At 37.1% G+C, this 25,938-nt stretch overlaps 1 pseudogene; it reads right to left on the bottom strand.

Moving 5' to 3' along the window:
* Window positions 1-281: 281 nt before the first annotated feature.
* Window positions 282-15,127, bottom strand: LOC110223252 (heterogeneous nuclear ribonucleoprotein D-like pseudogene; annotated as a pseudogene).
* Between the last annotated feature and the right edge of the window lie 10,811 nt (window positions 15,128-25,938).

Here is a 25,938-nt window from a genome sequence, read left to right as displayed (position 1 = left end):
ATTTAAAATTGTCTTTACATAGATATTTAGTGCCTGAAACAGAAAAAAAAATTAAAGTAATTTATTTTTGAGAATTATTTAACATGAAATTTTACAAATAAAATTTGTATAGATCCAAATCCACATTTGTTCTAACAGATGGCAAAAGACAAAATAAAAACAAACTAAAAAACTAAACTGGCTTCCATATACAATTGGACACAGTTGTGTCATGTACATTAAAAGTCTTTTACAAAATAGTCGTCTCAAATCAATAGAAGACCACTCTCTGTTCAGTGTTGTCATTCTGCAAGGCAAGTTGCTGTAGTGTTTGCATCTATTTCTCCATGTTCTCCTTTAATATGGCTGGTGACTGTTTGGTGATTGGCCCCTGCTTGGGATGCTTTGTCATATGCGCTTTGCTTACCTCCACCATGACCCCTAGTCCCCACTTGGCCACTAGCCACAGCGCCCTTCCCTCCTTTAGGTTGTTGCTATTGCTGCCTGTATGCCTTTTGGGGCTATGCAGCTTTGATTTCATACTTCCCAGAACCAATATGATGATAGCTGTTTTCTAATAAATTCTTTATTTGTTCTTCATCTGTGTATGTGATATAACGGAATCCTTTTCTTTCATTTGTTATTGGTGTCCACAGGAAGTTCACTATTCTCAGTCTCTCCAAAAGCTCCAAAGTATTCTTTGATTTGTTCTTCATATATATTTGGGTTCAATTCACCTACAAATACTTTTTGTGGGGCTCTTTTCCTTTTAAAGCATTAGCCCTTTGGGGGTCCATCATCTTGCCATTCAGTTTGTGTTCTTTGAGTTCCAGGACCTCATCGACATTGGCAACATCTTTGAAAAGCACAAATCCAGATCCCCTTGGTCTTCCAATGACCAGATCTGTTTTAATTGTGCCATCTACAACCTCTCCAAAATGAGACAGGTGCTCAGTCAGATCTTTCTTGCTCATATCCTAGCTTAGCCCTCTACTAGACATTTTATTGTCATCCTGATGGTTCTTGCTCTTGTTGATTTTGGAGCCATCAGTGAACTCCTCCATGTTGCTGTACTCCATGTACACTCTCCATGGTAGTAGAGTAGTCGGCCAGGGGCAGGTGGCATGGAGAGGGAATCGCAGCAGTGGCATGTTGTATGGAACTGGATTTAAAATGGCAGCACAAGAGAACAACATGTGTTTCAGTGAGCACTCTGAGTCCATCACTTCTCTCTCTGGAGGGGATAGCATGTTTCATCATGAGTCCTTTAGAATTGTGGTTAGTAGGGGCAGCTAGGTGGCACAGTGGATAAAGCACCGACCCTGAAGTTCAAATACAGCCTCAGGCCAAACACTTGACACTTACTAGCTGTGTGACCCTGGGCAAGTCACTTAACCCCAATTGCCTGAAAAACAAAAACAAACAAAAAAAGAATTGTGGTTAGTGATTGTGTCGATCAGAGTTCCTAAGTCTTTCAAAGTAGTTTGTCCTTATAATATTATTCTTATTGTATAAATGATTCTCTTTGCTTGGTTCACTTCACTATACATTAGTTTATACAAGTTTTCCCAGGTTTTTCTGAAACCATCTCCATCATATTCACATAACATAACTTGTTTAACTCTTCCCCAATTGATAGGTATCTCCTTAGTTTCCAATTCTTTGCTACCATAAAAAGAGTTGCTATAAATATTTTTTAAGTATGGATTTCTTTTCCTTTTTTCTTTGAGGCAGATACCTAATAATGGTATTGCTGGGTCAAAGAGTGTGCACAGTTGAATAGTTTTTTGGGTGTAGTTCTATATTATTTTCCAGAATGGTTGGCCCAGTTAACAGCTCTACCAACAGTGCAGTAGTGTACCTGTCTTCCCACAGCCTCTCCAGCATTTGTCATTTTCCTTTTTTTTTTTTGTCAATTTAGGCAATCTAATTAGTGTGGAGTGGTACTTCAGAATTGTTTTAATTTACATTTCTTTAAAACCACGTATTAACATTATTTAAGTGCTATTGTATTTTATTTGTTTTTAAACATATTCCCCAATTATATTTTAATCTGGTTCAGGTTGCACTTGGGCCATGAGTTTGGCATCTCTGATTTGGAGCATTTTCTTATATGGATATTTATAACTTAGGTTTTTTTTTTTCTCTGAAGACTGCCTATTCATATCTGTTGACCACTTATCAGCTAGGCAATGGCTCTTAATCCTGTACATTTGACTCAGTTCTCTGTGTATTTTAGAAATGAAACATATATCAGAGAAACTAGCTGAGAAGATTTTCCTTTTTTTCTGTTTCTCTTCTAATTTTTAGTTGAATTGAGTTTTTTTGTGGGAAAAAACTTGTAAAATTTTATTTAATCAAAAGGGCCCATGTTACCTCCTGTGAACCTCCCTATCTCTTATTTGGTCATGACTTCTTACTCTATCCATAAATATAAATGGTAATTCCTTCCATGCTCTCTTGATTTGCTTTTGATAACCCCACAAACATTTTGATTTCCCTTGGAAATCTCTTTTGGCTTTATCTTCTTTGACTTTATCTCAACTTTTTCTTTACATATGTATATTTCAGTCTATGCCATGTGGTATATGAGACTGAAAGTTAGCGGACATGAGTTTTATTTCCTGATCCATCACTTACTAGAAGTGTGAACTTGTGCAAGTCATTTTGTGCTTTGTGCCTGAGTTCCTTGTCTATAAAAAGATGGGGTTGGAATAAATGATCTCTTCTTCTAGCACCACATTTCTATGACTCCACGAAAACTCTTGGGAATAACGAATTCTCTGCATTTACAACTTGATCATTTTTATTTGTCTTAAACCGACTTTATTTAAGCTTTAAGGAGAGTCTCCTTGTTAGTATCCTCTTTAGTGAGCCTAGACTTCTTCACTTTATCTCCAGCCTTCAAAATTGTATGGACTTTGATCATATCCTCTCTCAGACTTTTTTTTGAGACTGAACAGCTATAATCTTTTTTTTTTGTTCATCTTTATACAGCAGTTGCTGTCCTCTTGACCATTTTAGTTACCCTTCTCTATTTTTCTGATAGCTTCCTGAATATACAGTGACCACAGTTGCACACAGTATTCCACATACAGACATACCATAGTTCTATACAAGGATAGAATACTTTGTCTAGAAAACTGGCTAGCCAAGCACTGCTAGGCTGAGGCCAGAAGGGCTGGTAACTTCTTCCTCCAATCCATGTCATTTACCTACCTTCTCCATTTGCCTTGGGTTCCTTGCACTGGGGTTGCCTGTCTCCTCCGTAGAGGAACTAGGCTCTGCAGTGTTCCAATTCATCTCCACCTAAGATTTCTGACTCAACTTGGGGCTCTTGTTTAAGGGGTCCTCCTCATCTGGCTGCTTGTGGGGAAAGTAAAAAGCTACCCAGAATGTAAAAATGAATCAAGTATGGAGCAGGAAGGTTTATTCTGACATGGAAAAGGAATGCTAAGCAATAATAAATCATAGAATGATCATAATCAATTAGCAGGTTAATATGTCTCCTTTGGATATTTTACACCAGGGCTGCTCATTTGCTGTCTTCTATATCACTTCTATTAAATATGGCCTGATGAATGCCAAGGCTGGCTCTTTTATTTTGCTGGTGGTTTCTTTGTGGGCAACTCTGTTTGTCTTGGTGAGTCTGCCACTACCACTGTTGCCATTGCCACTAAATCTGCTCCAGTGGCTGTTTGCCCAGGATGCAGGAAGATGCCAGATGCCTTTTGAGACTCACAGTGTCCTGCTAAGGGAAAGAACATGCAAACAAGAGTCACAGACTGGCCTAGGAGACTGTATGGTCATGTGCTGGAGGGATCCTCCCTCAGAGGTCAGGACTGATCTTTATACCTTTAGACCAGCAGGAACAAGAAATCTGAAGAGTAGGAATTGCCTCTTTGGCATAGCCTCAGAATTCCAGTTCTGCAGTCAATGAAAAATGTCATTACAGTCACTAGGAGGTAGAGAGTATCTATACCTGCTCAGAAGAAGGAGCAAAAGATGCTACACCTGATTTATTTTCAGGGTCCTTCTTACTGTAAGCCAAGGGTTCTCTTTTTTAATTTTTTTATTATCTTGATTGCAGTACCACACTGAACCAGAGTCTTCAATATATAATTACTTTTATAAGCCACAATCTATGGTTCACATATTTTTTAAAATCTTTAAGACCTTGTAACTTGCTCATGCTGGAACACTTTTCTCCCCCCTCACACAGAAATACACATATTTGGAGGCCTAATCTGTGTTAAGAATATCTCAAATAACTAAATGAGAAAGATATACAAAGACGATGTTCTTGAATGAAATTTGACAATAATGTGTTTATCATGTTGAAGGTAATCTTTCAAACTCTGAGCACTGATATCCAAAAGAACAAGAAATGTTCTAGTATTAAAGTCTATGATGATTTAGCCTAACTAGATAAAGAAGCATCTTGAAGAAGCCTAGGTTAAATCTCTCTATGCTGGAAGGAAAAAAGGCAGGAAACAAGTATTTTTCAAGTACCTACTATGTGTCTGGCAGTGTACCAAGTGCTTTACAAATATTATCTCATTTGGTCCTCACAACAGCCCCTGGGTGTTAGGTGCTATTATTATCCTCATTTTATAGTTGAGGAAACTGAGGCAGAAGTTAAGTATCTTTCCCAGAGTCACATAGTTGGTTTTGAACTCTGATCTTCCTGCCTTCAGGCTCACCATTCTATTAACTGCTCTATCTAGCTGCCTCTAAGGACCCAGTTTCACTTTGTTTCATAGACACATTGTCCTCTGACTTTGTTCAGCCATCTTAGAAATTCATGTATGACTAGATCAATAATCATTACCATCTCAAAAGTAATGATATGTTTGAATTAATTAAATCTAGACAGTGAAATAGATGTCATGTCTTTATGAGGTCTTTTTATGGCTGTATTATATCATTTGTAAGCTCATAGTAGTATTACCTGGGGCTCATGAAATAAGTTAGTCTCAGCAGCTGGCCGTTACTATAAGCAAGGTGACCAGTTCATTAGGAACTTTCTGATCTTTCTCACTATGACCTTAGTCGAGTTTTTGTTACATTCCTTCAGTTTTCAAAGCAGCAGCACCTGGGAAAAAAATAACAGCAGCAAAATCTGCTCTCGACTCCTGTGTCAGAGTGAGATTTCCCAGAAGTCCGTAAAAAAAGCCGTCCTTCCTGGACCTTTGTTCTCCCTCAGTAATATGTTTATGCCATTGCTTGTCTGCTCTCCACTTTATGCTCTGTTAATATAGCTTAAATTGATCGGACATTCAGTTCATTTGGCTAAGATGAAAAGTCTAAATAATTATGGACGGTGAAGATAAAGGTAGAAGGAAATAAGCCCTGAGAATAAAACTTTGCATGACCTTGTAGAGTAGATTTGAAAAACTGAAGGAATTCAGTTCAATTAAACAAACATTTGTTAAATGCTTACTGTGTGCAAGGTATTGTACATTGGAGATACAGAGATAAAGGTCCAATAGCCCTTATGGTGCTTGCATTCTCTGGTCCTGATATAAGCAAAACATTTGAAGAGAGAGAAAATAGAAGTGATTGGCCATGGTACATGAGATGTATGTTTGCAACTGAGGTTAACCTATGTTTTCAGAGTTTCACAGAAATCGAACAAGAATACAGAGGGAGATTGGTTTGATAATCTTAATCAGCCAAGAGTATATTAAGTGTCTAAACGTTACCAGGCACTAGGTTAGATATTGGAGATATAAAGATAAAAACAAAATAGGCTCTATTGTTAAGGAAGTTATATTATGCCAGGGAGCAAGATGGGAAGCTTTTACACAGAGAAGAAAATTTAAAAAAAAAACCATGCAATGTAATTTTCATGTGGGGGTAGAGAAGGGGCACTCTCACCTACAGAGGTGAAAGATGGAATATTGTACACAAGCATTAGTCATAGGAGAGTTTGGCTGCAGCATAGAAGTTTAGGAGGAAGTCTTATAAAGTCAGTTTGGACATGTTGGAGTGAAAACGTACAGGACTTTGAATGACAGAGAAAAGTTTGGTATTAAGATCTGAACGAAGGGTAGTTAATGCAATGGTGGTGGTTTGAGCTGCCTGGCACATGCAACTTCCTATAGCACCCTCAAGGTCCCTTAGTATCTATTACTAAAGAAGTGAAGGAAGCTATAGACTTATGACTCAGGAAAGAAGATGGGGGTCATCAATTCTGGTGAGTTCCTGCACCAGTAATGGAAGAGAATGAAGTCTATTTTGTACCTGTTGTGCTTGAATATCTGTGTAGCATCCAGATGGAGATGTCCAGTAAGCAGGTGTTGAACTGGAGTTTAGGAGAGAGACGAGAGCGGGATATGGAGATTTGGGAGTCATCTAATTAGAAATTATAACTGAACCTTTGGGTGATAATGAGATCACCAGAGAAAGGGGAGAAAAGAGGACCCAGGACAGAGTACTGGGGGTATTTAGCAGTGGAAAGATGTTTTTTATTGACAACGACAGAGGAAGAATATTTTCTAGACAATGACCCTTAAACACCTCCCTGATGTGTTTTTGTGGTACATCAAAGGGCATCTAGAACAGCCCCTTGATTTTATAGACCAGAAAATTGAGACCCAGGTATGGCAGGTGACTTGTTCAAGACCACACAAATAGTCGTTATGAGAGGTAAGCTTTCTTACTTCAGTACAATACAATGCAAAACAATAGCCAACCTTGATTATCTGAGCTATCCATAGAATGGCAGGGGTGGAGGGATCAAGAAGAGGAGAATCCAAGCACCATTCAATATGATTTTAGTACCACTCATATTAGGATGTAAATGTGTATGGTCTTCAGGGAATTTAATTTAGATCAAAGAATTAATCTGCACTGAGGAACTGACATAGTATCCAGAAAGCAGTTTGGCTTTCTCATCCTCGACCAGCTCAAATCATCCCTATAATGTACTCCATTTTAGCAGTAGTGAACATCATTCAGACTTAATGATGTAGACCTTTAGCCTTAAAGTGGAGCTATTCTCTCTCAAAGCTTCCTGAGTGCAGAAAAATGGCTGTTAGTTAAGTGTTGGAATTTCAAATTGAGAGCCAAGATGTCAACAAAGCTAGTATGTGAAGACGTTAACTGCTGAGAAGCAGGAAAGCAAAATTTGCCATAGGTTGTTATACAAATAAATCTTCTCATTTAATTTCATTAAAATCAGTTGATTATTTTGCTCCCAAAATATTTCTTAGGAAATTGATTGATTCTCCAAACATTTCACCTTTGTCTTCTTTTTGACTGACTTAAGGAGGATTGATAAGAGTTCTTGGAACAGTTTCCATGAGGGCCCTGCTGCTCAACTGCCCTGAATTTTCTAAGACATTTAGGCCAAGCTTAGGTAATTTTCTTCTATCATATGTATTTTAAATCTGATGGGATTTATTTCTCACTTTTTTATCTTGAGCAGAGAAAAGTGCTTCCTAAAATTGTTTTAAGAAAAAAATTGCTTCCATCAGGTTCTTTTGTTGAAGTACAGGTTTTTATTATTGCTTGCACTTCATATTACTCTATTTCTGAAATTAAAGGATAAATGGTCAGGACAGAAAGTGATCAATGGAAACTTACCCATTTCTAAAGACAAAAATATCTGTCTTGGTCCTCTTGAATTTTTCATGCTGTTTTTTTTTTTAAGCTAGAGGGATTAAGAGTTAAAAAAGATGAGCCTAAAGCTCTTTACTTGATTTAAATGTACTAGGATGATAATCAGGTTGAGATATTTCTACCTTTCTACACTAATTGTAATATAAACTAAAAAAAATTCCCTTTAGTAAAGTCATATTTATTAAGAGACAGTTTTATATAGTTGTAATAGGACTTCATAGTTTAACAAAATCCATGCAAAACACTATGGGTATATAAAGCCCTTTTGAAAATCAATTTAAAATAATTCATAATTTATCCAACCACAGCTACTTGGGGATGCATAAGAAAATCTATTTTGAGGATATGCACAAACTGGAAAACATATTGGGCATCTCAGCCCCTAGTAGTAAACACAGCATCGTTCTGTAGTCATTTGCCACATTTACATGAACATTGATCTTTTAAAGGGTCAGCATTTGCCTTATGTTTTTCACTCAGCATCTGTTGTTTTGTTTTAATAGCAAAGAAATGAAAACTAACATGTAACCACAAAGCTTAAAATCTAGCAATAAGATATGCTCCTTGAAGAGAGCGCGGAGGGACTTCTTTTTTCTCTTCTTCATCCCTAGAAACTAGCACAATACTTGGCATCGTTGAATGAAAATACCCATTTCTTGGCTCTTTGGAAACATGAGAACATACACGGACAGGTCATGAAAGCTTTTTCACTTCTAATTGTAGATCCATCTAGCCATTATACACATGCAATTTAACTACTCTGTGAGTTTTTGTGTAGTAAATTCTTAATTCCAGTAGCTCCTGGAACATTTCTGCCCATGGTTCAGAGAACGCAGCCCTACTTTAATATTAGCTAAAATGAAACATAATTAGCAAAGAAGATCTAGTACTAAAAGAAAGCATAACATGTATTCCAAATAAGAATAAAATGATTTGTGCATTATTCACTCCTTTGGATCATCCATGAAAATGCATTTAAACATGGACCTATTTAATCCGTGAAAATAGATTTTAAAAATTTCCTGTTCTCTGCTGAAGCATATGGCACTGTGGAGTACACATAGAATATGTTTAATAAATTTTTGTCATGAATGATTGGTGGTTTAGGTGAAAAGTTAAGTATAATGAATGGTATTAGTGACTTCTGGTCTCAGGCCTCTTTCCTGATAATAATGCCCATGAGGCATGGGAAGGATGACTTGGTGATGACTACTAGATGTATGTTGACTTGGAACACTAAATATGATGTCATCATGTGAGTTTGCTAAAGAAGTGTTCATTGTCAAGTCAACAAGCATTTTTAAGTTCTTACTTTGTGCCAGGCATGGTACTAAGAACTGAGAATAAAAATTCAAGAAAGGCCTTTCCCTCAAGGAGCTTAGACTCGTGATGGTGGAAGATAATACATCAAAGCCACTTAGAAGGCAGGGAAGAAGGGAAGGAAATAAGCATTTATGTAGCTCCTGCTATGTGACAGGCACTATGCTAAGCACATTGCATGTCTCATGTGATCTTCATGACAGCCCTGCAAGGTAGGTGCTGTCATTATACTCATTTCACAGGTGAGGAGGTTGAGGCAGACAGAAGTTAAGTGACTTGCCCAGGGTCATATAGGTCATAAGTGTCTGAGGTCAGATTTGAACTTAAGCATTCCTGGCTCCAGGCCCAATGTTCTATTCACCATAACACCTACCTGCCTCAGGAGGAGGGAGAAGGGTGCCCAACAGGTGCATTGAAGAGAAAGTAGACAAAGCCCAAGAGAAGGCTTACAATCTTAATGGCAAAGGCATGTAAATAGGTACATACAAAGAGATATATAGAGTAGATAAGAGATAATCTTCATCTTCTCCTTCTTATAGCCAATATGAAATTATTTATTTTAAGAAATGGAATCCCATCTTGTACCTGCTAAACATCACTTGGAAATAGCAGGGCATTAAAAACTAATAGGGGAAGTCCACAAAATTGGGGCTAGGCTATAGGAGACTTTCCAGATAATGTAACCTAGTGGGGCTAAAAGGAAAGGCAGAGGGGGGAAGTTGAATGGTTGTTCCATTTGTTTAGTATTGACCTCTACAGGGACTCAGGCACAGCATTTCAGAGTTGGAAGGAACCCCATGGGTCATGTAGCCCAGCCTGTATGTGAACAGCAATCTCTTCTTCAGTAGCCCTAACCGGTCTGTAGTTAAGTCAGATAAGAAGAATAGGAAGAAGTCACTGAGCTTCAATGGCATGTGGCAGGCCCATCAGGAAAGTTACCTAGCCTGATCTTCTCCTTTGGGCACCACGAATCACCACAGTGTGACCTTTAGAACCACAGATCCTTGCTGTTGCAGGGAGAGAGCACACAAATTGTTCCCAACCCTTGGCTTAAATTTCAGGACTTCCATCAAAGTATTTTGCAAAGGGTTGGGCTTAGGGCTAAACTGTAATTAATATAAGATTACTGACTATGACCTAGTTCTGGCTACTACCAGATCTAGTCTCTGCTGCGTATACACATACGCACTTGAACACCTCCCCCATAACCCCTCCCCATCCCCCACACAGCAGGCCTTAGCACTGGAGGAGCTCAAAACCCTTAGGCTCTTTAAGAGAGTAGAGAGTGCTCTTTCAGTAATAATAGATCTTAATCTTATATCTATATCCACACACATATATTCAGTCAGGTGTTGATACTTATTTTTAGAAACATTTCTTTATAGATGGATATCTAGCTAGCTATCATACAAATAGCATTTTTTGCTTCATGCATTTCCATATAACTTAAGTCCTGGCGCATCCCATGAAATATACTGATGACCTGGTTACTCTAATATCAGTGGGACTCCTATGCCCCAAACATTACACAGAAAGGTTATCTTACTGTTATCTTCTGACAGCAATAATAGTGATAGAGGTAGGCATTCTCTATTTCTAAAGTCTTCCTGAATCCCGAATGCAGCAGACCTTCTTCCCACTGACTGCAAAAGGAACTCAAAATAGTAAGTCTCCTTAGGGGAAAGAAAAAGAGTGTTCTTTGTTATTTAAAAATATAGTAGTGATATTAAATTTTTATCTCAATTATGTGTTTTGGGAAGTCATTCCAGTCCCTTTATTTCTGAGCTATAAATTATAGGATTTTATGTGTCTCAGTTATAGTCATGCTTATTAATTTCTCTTAAGTTCATTATCTTATTGAATTAATATTGATATGTTGCTTTTTATTCCCTTAGAGAGAAAAGAAATTTTTAAATAATTGAGCCTAGAACTTAGTCTCTAGCACTAGGTTCAACGTTCTTTAGTCTCTCAACCTATTCGTTGATTTTCTTATACTGTTCCCTGAAGAAACATCTCCACTACTTTTCTATTCCGGTATGGCTTTGTGGTGACTCTAGTCCTGTTGAATTTCAAGGCTTATTAAAGAAATTTATATTAGTTTTTTTAAATTTAAATATCGAGCAGAAGGCCAAACTGATTAAACATAGGTATGTTTCCCAATTTTGTAGACATTACCAAACATAATGTTCAAGGGGAAAAGAGGTGTCAACCTTCTTGAATCACAATTGTCCTGTCTCCTTAACTCTTTTTCCCAAGAAAGGGGTTAATTTCACATGTATTTAAAGCAGTGATTAGGGAAGAACAAAATGTAGAAGTGGTCGCACTGGAATTTCCTAGGAAGTCTCTGAGCCAGGTAGACAGTCTCAAACTATAAATACTTACAAGTTTGTGAAAGATAGTTAAAACCAGCTTGTACAAATCTTAGCAACTGAAGAGGATATTTTTCTCTTAGAGAGTACTACTGTGTGGCTTTTTGTTACAGTAGCTTTAATCTATGGCTGAAGAATAGCTCTGACATCATCCCAGAGTGCACAGGAGACATGTTTCCCTTAAAGCTAAACGTTTTGGTTTGCTTCTTTAAAGGTGAATCTCTTTATAGCTCCAGCATCCAGGGCTTCATTCTCTTGGAACTTAAAACTTTTTGAGCCAGTAAGAAAAGTCAGTAGTTTAATTTCTACAAATTGTGGTTTTATTGGAGGAAAATTGCAGATAAAAAAGCTGGTAGTATCCAAATGGTAAGTTTCCAGAGGAATCATTTATTTAACAATAGAAACAATAATGATAACGATGTGAACATTCTTCATCTCTAAGACTTCAATTGATCAGAAACATTTCTCAGCTGGAAACACTAAATGGGGAGATGCAAGGCTTTAGAATGTGGACTATCTGTTCTCTCATGTGTCTCTAAATAAGTGGACCCGAGGATCTTGAGGGGTATCTAAATGCTTTGGATGTGTGCATAATAAGGAAGGCTATCAATATAAATGAATAGTTTTCTGTTGTAGGAGAATTTTGTAGAAATTTCTCTAAATATGTAGAGCAAGGAGCTGGAATGACTCAGACAGAACGTTCTGGCCAAGTTGAGCACAACCCTCTCCTCAGGATATTATTTCGGAATGGCAACGTGTAGCGAAGGAACACATACCTATTTAGGCTTACAGGAAACATCCGCCCAGGGTCTCAGTGGAGAGTTATATAATTATAGACATAGATGAAGAGTATTTTCTTTCTAAAAACCCAAGGGGTAATGTGGTTTGGTCTGTCTAGTCTCAAAAGCTTTCATCTACGCTAATACAGAAAGGAATGTTCCCTAACAATGGCTTATATCAGCAAAGAGAAGGGAAAACATCTGACTCATTGCACCAGAAACCACGGCCACTGGTCAGTGAAATGCTGTTTTGAGGAGAGTCATCTGTGTCAAGTACTCATGTCTCAGCTGTGGACCTGGTGAATGGATCTTAAAAGAAGCTAAAATCTGAATAATTGTGTATCTTAGTTGATTCCCATTTTCCTGACCTGTAATATAGGATCCGCTGATATTAGACGAACAGAAGAATTTTTTTCCCCAGGAAAGAAATAAGAAAAAAAGCAAGATTGCAGCTGTGACATGGCATTTGTGTGTGCTAGGCAAAGTTGGAACATCATACTCTCTGGGTTTTTTATTATGTACCAGGGAGAGTCTTCACTATAACACATACAGCTTGACTTAAAGCAAAATAAAAAATGTTCATGTCATATAGAATAGAATTTTCTGATATTAAACACATGTGTATTTAGAAACTATATTAAAAAGCAGCTCTCATCAGTTATGCCCATGTGTATGTGAGGTCCCAGGTGGGAGCCACCTGTCTTTCCTACTCTCTTCTCCAGGCTCTATGCATGATGGTATCCTCTGATCTGTATTTTTGTACAGTCCATATTGAAGACAATTCCACTACCTTAAACCTGAAAGACAAAGCAAACAAAAATATGGTCCCTTAATGGCTGCAAGGATTATGAGTTTTAATTAAGCATTTCAATTTAGACCTGTTAAAATATTCCCAGAAAGAAACCAATAATGTACTTATGTATGATTTGTCCTGAAGACTATTATAATAAAATCCTGTGACTCTGGGCTAGACAGTTTAGCTGTTGAAGAGGTAAGAGATAATTAAGTATAGTCATTTCCCCTTTCCTTGCTACAAGGACAAGTCCACTGACATTTTTTCTAGGAAATGGACTACAGGCTAAGCCATCTAGGATGGGGACAGATGAAATAAAATGGTCTAACACAAATAAGCCTCACTCCCAGAAAATGTTCATCTGCAGAATTTAGGCATTGTTGAGTTCTGAGGGCAAGCATGTTGCTTGTATTCAAAGGTTTACATTCTCATTTGTGATCAGAAATGGTGAGGGACAAGCATGATTCCACTTTCCTTTCCCATCCAGAAGGACACTGCCGTGCACCCCATAAAGCAGAGAGGGGAGAAGAGCTTATTTCTTTCAGTTCTCAGTAGCCTTGGGGGTTGTTGGCAGATGAGTATCAAGTTTGCTTTGCCCAGTTCATAAGGAAGTTCCTATAGGAAAGCACATCTCCAACAGCTGAAGAGGCACAGCAGAATCAGCATCTTTGTGTAAGTCCTGGCTCCACCCCCAAAAGATTTTCTTTGAGCATTGGTGCACCAACGTAAATCTATTCGTTGAATGATGCTCACATGTCACAGTAGCCTATGGCAGGGAGAAGCAGAGTGGATTTCTTGACTTTAAACTTGGCGATTACAGGAATCCCGGAATAATAGATGTAGACTTGGAAAGGACCTCAGAGTTTTATCTAGTCCAGCTCCTTCCTTCTACAGATGAGGAAACTGAGGCCTACCTACAGAGATTATGTAACTTGGTCAAGACCACACAGATAGCGTTGGGCATCGGGAGTGAAATCTGCAGATGACAGAAAGCTAGACCTGGAATCAGGAAGACATGAGTTCAAATCCAGCCTCATACACTTACTAGTGACTGGGCAAGTCATTTGACCTCTGCCTCAGTTTCCTCAATAGTAAAATGGGAATAATAACAGTACCTACCCCCTAGGGTTATTGTGAGGATAAAAGAAGATAATATTTGTAAAGAGCTTTGCAAACTTTAAGGCATTATATAAATGCTAATTAACATTAGTACTTAGTAGTAGAGAAATCAGCACATACTTTGACAAAAAAAACTAGGTGTTTTGATAATGTAATGTTTACCCCAACTGAGACATATTGCTTCCTGGTGCACGTTATCCATGCATTGTGGCTCAAGCCGGACTGGTTTTAAAATTAGCCACCTTTAGGTAGCTACCAGCTCTATTTTTGTCAACTCGTGTGGTATCCTCTTCTATCTTTCATATTAAAAATTCACACAGATTTATTGTTGCGCTTACTCTGGTGTTATCTGTACCTCTCTCTACATTAAAGGGGGCAGGGGTGAGAGGTGGTCAACTTGACTTCATGAGTCACAGGCTCTATCTATGAAACATGCTGGTGTGCAAGATTGTCTGCTAGAAAAACTCCCATCTCTCAGAAAAAAAAAAGTGCGTGCATGCATCGTAGCATATGGCTCGTCGGGTAACAAGCCTCTTATTTAGTTTATATCACTCTACTTATAGGGGCTCTTCTGGCATTTTACCACTTCAGCAGACATGAAGGAGTCTAATGGGGATCTGGTATATGTGACTGACTCCAAGTGATTTGCCAGTCTCCACAGCTAAGCCATGAAAGAGATTCATTATTTCTGCTTTCAAAATGCTTTCTAGTACTAATACCTCATGAGTTTGTTATGAAGATCAAATGAGCTAATACATTCAGTGCTTTGCAAAGCTTAAAGCATTATATACAAGCATTATTATTGTTATTATTATTACTAACCTATATTAAGTAAATATGTAGCATGGGTACTTATGGAATTGCCAGGAATAGTGACCTACATTGTACATCCTCACAGCACAGACATCATCTTCTTCACCTCAGCAAGGGGACATCTAGTATCCGAATCTGAACCTGAAAGTCCTGGCTACCAACACAGAGAAGGGCCCTTTTGTTGTCTGCAGTTGCCCAGAATTTCTTAGATTTCCCATGGGTCCTTCTTTCTCAAATTGCTTTAGCTTGTGGTCCTTGTAATACTTGACAGTGGCTGCAGCACAGCTATCACCTTGGAAGAGGCTATACCTGACAGCTGATGTTCTCATCACTCCTTGTTGTGTTTTTTTAAATATATATATATATGTATATGTATATATATGTATACACACATATGTGTATATGTATACATATATACGTATACATATACACATATGTGTGTATACATACATATAAATATATATGTATATGTATATATATGTATACACACATATGTGTATATGTATACATATATATATACGTATACATATACACATATGTGTGTATACATACATATATATATGTATATATATATATATATATATATATATATGTATATATATATATATATATATATATATGTATATATACACCTATATAGATAGGCCAGCCTTCTCTCTTCTCACCTATCAGAAATTCTGCAGATAAAACAAGTTGTTGGGGTTTTTTTGCGTATGTTGAAATTTTAAAACATAACTAATAGCATGTAATAATCATTCTTCTGAATGTCTTCAAGCAAATATGTGAAAAAAACTTATTCCATGATACTAGAAATATCCTTAGCCTCCCTGCTCTGTTTCCTCACCTAGGAAATGATGGTGTCTACTAGATTAAAGGTCTTTTCAGCTCTAATTTTATATGATTCTGAGAAATATCTAGGCTATTGATATTGGGAAAGTATTTACTTAACCAAACTGAAATAAAGTGATATTATCCATGACACTGTTTCACAAGTAGGTTAGAAGTTCAGATGAAATAAAAAACAAATTCTGTTTTTTTTTCTGCGGGTTTTTGGATTGTCTCCTTAGCACAGTGTGTGACAATCAGAGAGCTAGGAATTTGAAATGCATTTATGCAAATGATGCTCTGCTGCTCCCCCATCCTTCCGTTTAGTCATTATCTCATCTCTAGCTCTTGTGTAAGACTCTCAATCTCACTGCCAAATGCTTTGTTCCATAATTTGGGGTGCAAATAGTTTATAAATAAGCTATTTTTGGTATTCAAATGATAGATTTATTTACTGCTAAAATTGTGTTGGTTTGTGAAATATGATTCTCTAGGCTGAGATCTTAACTCACACCTGTGAGCAGGATAATCAAATGAGATGGCATGGGCAAGGAGAGGCCAAAGGGGAATAATGGAACTGAAAACTCTAAAGGGCAATAAAATTCCCTTCTTAAGCTGCGGACAATGGATGCAGAATCTTAACGAGTCTTTCATGCTATTATATAACAAGCACAATACAAAAAAGTAGTGTATCTCTTTAATTTTTTCTAATGAGTTTATTAACTCTATTTCTCCTCATCTGTAAAATGAAAGATTATACTAGATGGCCTTTGAATTTCCTTCTGTTTCTAGATGTGTGATCTTAGGAGAAGAACACCACATTGGTGCAGCTGCCATTTTCCCACCGTGCAACCTATATCTTATAACCAGACATTAAGCTCTGGTTATGACGAAAGTTCAGAAAACACAAGGCAGAAAAGATAGTGATTTCTCTCCTACCGTAACCTTCCCCCACCCATGAGATTTAATTCTCAGTAACCAATGTTGCTAATGGTTTTTTATTAGAAAAACAAAATAAAATACAAACAAACCAGTTTCTCTTTCTAGATGTTATAATGAGGTGAATCCTGTCCCTTGGACTTCAGCAGTCACAGGGCTCATGCCATGTTTCCTGGCAATATTACTTGGAAAAGTGTTTGTATCTGTTCCTAGAAAACTCATAAAAGGAAGAAACGATAAAAACTTTGTGGCATATGTTTGACATTGACCTTACTTTAGTAAATTAGAAGTTTCTAGAGTGCAAAGATTATATCTCTATGCTAATGGAAAGTATTTGTGAAAACTAAACACACCACTAATATCTCAAAATGCAATTAAAGGGAGGCAACATGGACCCAGAATTTCCAGAGGACTGTGCTTTCAAGAGAGATTCAAGTAGGAGATTCTCTTCAAATTAATTTTTAAATGTGCTGTAAAGACCTATGAGATTTTTGCTGATCATTTGATGGATTTGCATATTTAGAAAAGAACTACTGGAAATGTAGCCCCAGAAGTGCCTGAAAGTTTGAATGACTGTTCTGATTTCTGGCCTTGCCCAAGAAGTCAATAGAAAATCATAGAGTCCTACAAAATCAGAGGGGGGTCTCCAATTGAATCATTCCTAATCATAGCAAATACCCACAATGAACCTATCTATTTCATGATGTAATTATTTTGTCAAGTGAGAGTAAGTGTTCCTTACTGCATAGTATTGATTTAAAAAAATTAATGCTATTGTGTATTTATGTAGTTTCTGCCTTTGTGCCTTACAGTTAGATGGATTCTAATTTATCCTCATTACCATACTGGTGAAGGCAAAGGGCACATATTACAGCTGCCATTTTAGTGAGGATCAAACCAAACCCAAAAGGTTAAATAACTCTAAGGGGTAATTTAAACTATTCATCAAGCCAGCAATTAAAAGCCAGTTCTCCTGAATCAGGTTTTCTCTCTATGACACTGAATCATCTTACCAATTTGGTTTAATTTTGTTTTGACTACTCGAATGTAAAATAAAGTGAGTTAAAAATCATTTGGCATGACTTACTGTTTAACTGAGTTCTTTAATTTTACTTGGGTATTTTGGTGTCATGACGGCAGCCTAGAAAGATTACTAGGGTATATTTACTCATAATACTTTTGATATCTACTCTATCTCAACAGTGGATAGGGCCAGGACTGTCTCATGTCTCTCTTTGTATTCCCCATGCCTAGTACAGTATCTGGCACACAATAGTCATTTAAAAACACAAGTTCTTGTAGGTTGATTGATTGCTGGATTGATGCCTACATTAATTGTGAAGGGACCATAGTCATTTGTAAGGGATATTTGTGGATATTTTGATAAAATAGATACTGGATATTTTTGTGGGCATGAATGATGAAAACTGATTTAACTCTTAAATTTCTACTAGGCAGCATTTTTGCATGTGTATGGCTCAGTACATTTCTGACAGCCTTTAGCATAGCATTTTGCATGTAACTCTTGGCTAGGTCTAAGATTTTACCAATTCGTGTTCTCCCTTGATTGAGTGTACACTCTCCATGTTTTTCTTATCCAATATGATTTTGGTCCATGTTTTCCAACAAATCTCCCATAGAGTAATTCTTATACGGTGCATTTTATGTTGATCTTTTACCATTGACCAATGAGCTGCATGAAGTAATGCTCAGGGAATGTTTGTTGGATTTCATAATTGTGTTGTACTCTACCCTTGGGCTATAGAAACAAATCTTGGGGAAGCTCCTAGGAGGGATTTAGTCAATAGCACTACTTCCAGAATCTGTGCTGGCATTAGTACATAAGAATTGAACTATTGAAACTAGCAGGGACCTGAGAGATCATCTAATCTAAGCCCCTTCTTTTACAGATGGGGAAACTGGAACATAGAGAGTCTAAGTTACTTACCTAAGATGGCACAGATCATTACAGACTGTGTTGGGACTAGAATCCAGGTCACTAGATTCTCCTTTAGAGTGCTTACCATTACCCTCCCTCATATAGCTGTGGTTCTGCATAATGAAAAATAGATATTCAGAATGATAACCCTGAGATGAGCAAAATTCTTACTCACAAAAGAAAGATTAAATTATGTTCACTTTGTTGTACGTATTCTTTCAGGAAAGTATATACCGTAGAAAGATTTTCAACAACAGAAATTGAAAAAAAAATCTGATTGATTCTTAGGTGACTAGATTATTCAGCTAACTAATCAAAGTCAATCCAAAAAACATTTATTAAGTACCTACTGTGTGCCAGGTGCTGTGCTAAGTACTGGGGATATAATTAATAAAAAGAAAGGTAGACCCTGCCCTCAAAGAGCTTACAGCCTAAAGGGGGAGATAACATACAAAAGGAGGCAGGGAAGAAGGAGACAGACAGAACACCAGTAGGTACCCAGCCTGGGACATCTTGTTCCATAGAGTTGAAACCAGGCAGGGCAGCAGGTGCAGAGTGGAGTGAGCCCAAAAGTCTGATTTCTGGCTTTTATGAAGGAAAGCATTGGGAGGAGTTTAGTATTCTGCCTTGTAGCCTTCCATTCAGAAGGGAGAAGAGGCTGAGGGGAGGGGGGTGTCATTCAGGGCTTGCTAGCAGCCAGGTGGCACGTTTAGAAGTAATGAGCTTAACTTGGGAGGGGCAGCTTATTCCATGGAGTTGAAACCAGGCAGAGTAGCAGATGCAAAATGGAGTCAGGGCTGCTCATATTCCCAGAACATTCTAGTTAATTAAGGTTATATAATGATATTGCACATTCATAATGATGACCCAAAAGAGATGAAAGATCCTAAAGTGGCTTCTGAGACATCAAAGAAAGTCAAACTTAGGTTCATTATATTTTTGGTAAAATGTATCTTTTTTTATTCTTGTTCTTTGTGGTACTCTATTCGTGATATATAAGAGCATTTCCTATGAACCACAATGTTTATCCAAGTAGAACACTCTATGGAACAGAGAATTGACCAGATCTTGAGTTGCATATTTGTCCATTAAGATCATGCTCCCAGATTCTGTGTTGTAACTTGGCCTTTTCCTTTTCCTGGATTTCAGGTCTCATTGTGCATGAAGGGGCAGCAGTTTACAGAGTGTTTAAACGCTGGAGGGCAGTTAATTTGCACTGGGATGTATTAAATTACGACAAAGCCACAGATATAGAAGAAAGTAGCCGAGGAGAGTCTTCAGCGACTAGGACATTATGGTTGCCACTGACAGCTTTGCGAAATAGAAACTTAGTTCATCCAACACAATTAACCTCACCGAGATTTCAGTGTGGCTATGTACTGTTACACCTGTTCAATCGAATGAGGCCCCATGAAGACTTGTCAGAAGATAACAGCTCAGGGGAGGTTGTGATGAGAGTGACTTCAGTGTAACGAAAATGTAAGGATAATGCACTGTGGACCATTGAAACAGCATTTTGGAATGTAGTTGCAATGAATGGTGAAACCATAGCACTTCTAAAAACATAAATGAACTTTTAAAAATTTATGCTTTTTATATGAACAATGGAATTGCAAATACATTTTCTGAAAAAAAAAACAGTCCCTTTGCTCTTTGTTTTCTGATTTATGACATCTTTTTATAAGTTGGTACTTGGAATCATTTGAAATATAATTTACATGTTATCAGTTGACAAAATGAAGAAACTGATCCTTACAGCCAAAAATATTTTTCTTGCTTGTTTTAAATATATTTTTACCAAACTTTTTTGCGCTATGTGTAATTTTTCAGCTTTGCAACTGAGAGAGAAAAATTTTAGGTGATGGTTACAGACATAAACTAAAGAAACTATCCAATAAGTAAGTCAGATATGCATTTGTATGGACTCTGAAAATACTCTCTTTCCTCGGATTGATGGTAGTGTAGTTTGTATTTGGAGGTGATATGGCATCATTGTGCAGAACTGAGAACTCATACCTTACATGCTTTCTAACCTCACAAAACACTTGCCACTGAATTGAGTTAAATTTTCATCTCCATACTCTGTGTGTAAAATACCCTATATTTTTGCATCAGGAAGCTGACAGATGCTACTTGTCTAAACTAATTGAGGCATTTCTAACTGATCTTATCCTTGGAAACAAATTGGATTCTGGTAACTAGCAATTCTATTAACTTCACTGACTTTTATTTTTTTGAAAGTTATATGTCTCATTAATCATCTTAACACCAATCCTAATGGTGAGTAAACCAGTTCCTGAAAGGATTATCTCTTTTAAACCTTAAAGATTTCTTTTAATTTACTAGAATGACCACCTGTTACTAACTTCAAAGCTGCAACGCTAATGTTGATCCCTCTTTGCCTTAATCAATGGTCTTCATAACTGGCTGTGGCTGAAAAAACTTGGTCACCTATTGGCCAATCATTTATTAACAACTCATTTTCACTAAACTTATCTGTGCTGACTCTCGAGAACAGACATATGACCCTTTGCCAGGTGCATGTGCATATAACTCTTACAACCCTTAGCAGACCTTATACTGCACTGGTGAAGGCCTTTTTAACACAAGGTCAGCTCTATACTAGGCTGAGGAATCAGAGGCAGACTTGAAGCCATTCATTAAATGAAAGAAAAAAAATCTTTCAAAAGCAAGCAATTTTATTCCTTGGGAGAATTTATCAGCTGGTAGTGCGTGTGAATTTTCTACTTTTCTAAACCTCTTGAGGTGTATAATATATTTCGATGTGTAATTCTTGGACAAATGAGGAGATAAATATGAGCATGTGAGTACTTAAGAAGAACTTTCTGAGTTTGTTGATTAAAAGAACCAGGTTTGATTAATGAATAAATTAAAAAGCATGTCATTACTTAATAACTTTCAAGTAATTCTAGATGAAATACTTAATATTTGCAAACAGCATTTGTATATGAAACCAACAAATCCTACAAATGTTCAAATTAATATTATTACCAGTAAGAACAAATGACTGTCAAATTAAGAGAAAGGTGAGAAACTTGAAGAATAAGCTATAGGTTGAAAAAACAATGGGAGGAGGAAAATGTAGGTGATGGAAGTAGATTATATATTTTTAAAAAAAACCTACACACATTTATATTCCAAAATTCTCTGCCAAAGATAACAATCAATCATTTGTACATGGGAGTTTTTTATCTTTGTCATGAAAATCATCAGCCACATCTAATGAAAAATAATTAGAAATACCGTTGGCATTCAGCTTTACATTCCAATGCTATAAATGCGTAATAAAGAGACTTCAGACAAGAATTAGGTGTCAGAGTCATAGCATACCTAGCCAGCCTTGATCATGAGATTATACTTTTGGTTCTAGATCAACTGACTTAACCCTAACTCTCATTTTGAGATAGGAGGTACTAGATCCTTTCACTGAATTCTTCTGCACTGAATGGACACGAGCAGAATGGGACTGTACTGAGAGAATCCACTTCTCTACTCTTCCAACCCTCTCCCCTTTCCCGCAATAGTGCATATGTCCATAATTATCTGTGGCACCGGAAGAGAATTCAGGCCTATAAAAGTTGCACCCCCCATGAACATTACCTTGGGTTTCAGGGGGAAGAATTGTATCATTAGTGGACACTGAATGTTACTACAGAGCGACCCAAAGAAGAAAATACCCAGGGTGCTACTTAGTAGAAGTATTTTCAATATTGTGAAAAAAAATCTCATGATCAGTCTATGTATGGAAAAATTCACTTCATAAATATGAACATACAATTTCAAAGGAAAATATCATTACATGCCAACTACCCTCCAATAACCAAAACAAAATAAAATAAAACAGAAAACAATGAAAATAAAATTTTACATTGAGAAAATCAACTGAAAATATTTTAAATATCTCTTTTCAAGTTTCTTCAAAAGAGATTATCTTAACCAGATTCCTAGGAAGAACTGAGAGATTACTCATTCTCTTTCATTTTCTTGGCAGGACATCATTTACTCTGTTCAATGAAATAAGAATTACCCTTATCTTAAAGTCAGACAGAGGGTATTTTATGACATCCTCTATATAACTCCTTTCAGTAGCTCATATTCAAATGTGGTAGCCCTTACTTCTTCATCTGTTTAGAGAAATAGGCAGTTCCAAGCAATCTTTCACAAATCCGTGATATTGATACCTTCATGCCTTTATTTTTCTCAGAGGTTCTACAATAGAAGGTAGAATTAAAAGGTGATAAGACAAATTAAGCAGTCTCCATTAGTCAATACTTGGAACAAAGAAATAGTGGAGTACAGTTGATGACAAAACAGCATTTTTGACATTTCCTTTCTGGAATGAAGACTGACCATATTATACGAGTAAGGCATCATGCCTTCATGAAATCTAATTTCTCCTTTTATAAATATCATAAGCCTCTATCACAGTAATTCACAAAATCACAGACTTAGAACTAGAAGGGACCTCTGAGGACATCTAGGTCAATTGCTGTTCTTTTACCTTTAAGAAAATTGAGACTCAGAGAGTTTCAAGATCACATAGGTAGTGGGTGGCCAAGCCAATATACAAATCCAGATCCACTGCATTCTTTTCACTACATTAAACTGCCAATTACTTAATTTACCCTGTATATCAGATTTCCATTTTTAATTTCCTAACCCTTTTTTTAGATGATGCATGCTAAAATATTACAAAGACTCTGCTGATATTTTGTTTTGTCTTGTTTAGCTTCTGATCTCTTGTTTTCTGAGCTAGTGTTGTACAAAGCCTTAGGGTTTTGGTAAAACATAATTGATTGTTGATAATAGATAATGTTAGGAGTTATTCAGAAACAAGTCAGTCTTTGGTGTTCAATGTATTACATTAAGTCTCCACTACCAATCAATGTTAACATATTCTTTGACTACCAGGACACATAATTTGTCGACATTTATCTTTATTATCTTCATTTTGTACAGTTCCATACATTTGAATTCAGTTGATGCCAGATAGTTACTATTTTGAAAATTATTTTCAAATTTATTCTATGCCTAGAGTAAAATGTACCAAAGGATGTCTCCTCTTCCATAATTTCTCACAATTTAAACAAAGTTGCTCAGTGTTCATTGTAGCAGGAAACTTTCGATTTAAAATTCTTAGAAAGATGCTGAGATGAAGATATCTACAGTTTCACTGCTCAGAAAAATGAGTCCCAACCCATCTGTGCTGCATACAGAATAGCAGGGAGAAAGACTAAGGAATAACTCAACCCAAGGTACATGCCCCAGAAGTACCATCACATGGATCCGGTCATTTCTAACTGCTCTTCTATACCCATTTCGTCTTGCCAGTCATTCATGGTTAACAATAGATTTCTTTTTTCTTCCTGGGGAAAAAGCAGCTAGCAGTCCAGAGTCATTAGCTGAATGACATTTTGATGTGATGATGGAAAAACAAAAGAAGATACTTTCCAATAAAATTTTGGAGGTGTTTTTTTTTAAAGTATAATGTTAAAACCACATATTTTATCCTAATTTTTTCAAGATAAGTTATTTTGTTTTCTTTGAAAGTGGTTGTTCCAGGTCCAATATACCTTTTCTCAGGAAGAATGTATTTTTTTCCATAATGGAAAGTAGAGAGATTTTTTTCCTAAGAGTTACAGAGACCGAAGCCCAACTTAGGAAAGTGTTAATAGTACCCTGGGTACTTGAAAAACTTGCTTTATGAACCTATCCAGCAGGAAATATTCTTCACAGCTGATAGACCACAGAAGGTACATTAACTATGACTGAGAGATCTATAGAGAAGAGCTTCTTATTACAATGGTACTTTTAGCTGTTCATCACAGCTGCTGAGAGCCTTTATGGCTATAGCAGGTTTTAACCTTCCCAAAAGCTGTAGTACCATCAGGGAGCAAAGAGAACAGGGAATATGAAGGCTAAGTGGGAAAATGTTCTCATTATACCTACAAAGTTATGGAAATCACCATGGGAATTTTAAGACATAATGATAGGGAGGGAATAGAGCCCTACCTAGGGAGGCCAATACCATTGATTAGGAGAGAGATTTAATAATAAAAGACAATCATCCTGTTAGCTATATCTAGGTAATTATTATAGTGATTAGTTCATTTTCATAGAGCCAACTGTCAAAATGAAAACTTTGGCAAATTTTCCTCTATTACTCACTCAACCGGGATCTGACAACAAATAGGGACCATTATCTCTGAATGACCAAAAAGCTACATTTTTTAAAGAGTGGAATGAAGCCCATTGACTCTCTCCCATTGCCTTAATGGCGTGCATTGTCAGATTTGCTGGTTGACACCTTGGAAGGCACAGGAGACATGGCACTGGGGTAATGGATACAAGAAAGGTAAGCTGTCAGACAAGCAAGAAAAAAAGGAATAAGGTAGTAATAGACACAAATGTTTAGGGAACGTAGGGAAACCACAAGGAACTTCCTTCAGGGCCTTTGTATTCCCAGAGCCTTATACAACGTCTTGAACACCGTAGGCACTTAATAAATACTTGTTGATTGGCTGAGTGAGTGATTAAAAGGCCTGAGGCAATTGTCTGAAGTGGAGCTGAGAAAGAGGAAGACCAAATTCTGGGTGAATTAGTGAGGGAAGAAACCAGTTCTGTTCATTCATATTCATATTCATACTGTTTTAAGAAGGCTTCATTTACTGTAAGAGCAAGGACTATGTTTTTAATGGCGTAAAACAGGCCCAATACGTAACATACCTAGGACTCTTAGTGATTTTTCATAGGTGGGTTTTTTTTTCTGGTCTGGACTTGTGATTTCAATAGTGTAGAAAACTCCCAGTATTTTTTTTTGTTGGTTTTTGTTGTTGCTGTTGTTGTTATTTAGGCAATCAGGGTTAAGTGACTTGCCCAGGGTCACACAACTAGTAAGTGTCAAGTGTTTGGTCTGAGGCCGAATTTGAACTCAGGTCCTCCTTACTTCAGGGCCGGTGCTCTATCCACTGAGCCACCTAGCTGCCCTGTTATTGTTTTGGGAAAGCTAGGTGGTACAGTGGGTAGAGTGCTGGACCTGGAGTCAGGAAGACTCATCTTCCTGAGTTCAAATCTGGCCTTAGACACTTACTAGCTGAGTAACCCTGAGCAAATCATTTAACCCTGTATGCCTCAGTTCCTCATTTGTTAAATGAGCTGGAGGAGAAAATGGCAAACCACTCCAGTATCTTTTGCCAAGAAAACCTCAAATGGGTTCACAAAGAGTTGGACATGACTGATACAACTGAACAACAGCAACCACAAAAAGGAATCTCCCAGTATAGAGACTCTTTCTATCATGCAGGTCAGCAACTCTTCTATAATTCATAGGAGCTAAACAAAAAAGGCTAATGTATATAATGCCTAGCACGTGGCAGATACAACCAGTATGTGTCAGAGACCAGACTTAAAGATATG

The sequence above is a fragment of the Phascolarctos cinereus genome, unplaced genomic scaffold (assembly GCF_003287225.1).
Source record: "Phascolarctos cinereus isolate Bilbo 61053 unplaced genomic scaffold, phaCin_HiC Scaffold_4;HRSCAF=312, whole genome shotgun sequence".
Classification (NCBI taxonomy): Eukaryota; Metazoa; Chordata; class Mammalia; order Diprotodontia; family Phascolarctidae; genus Phascolarctos; species Phascolarctos cinereus.
The sequence above is the reverse complement of the archived record's forward strand: the minus strand, read 5'-3'. Positions and strand labels throughout refer to the sequence as shown.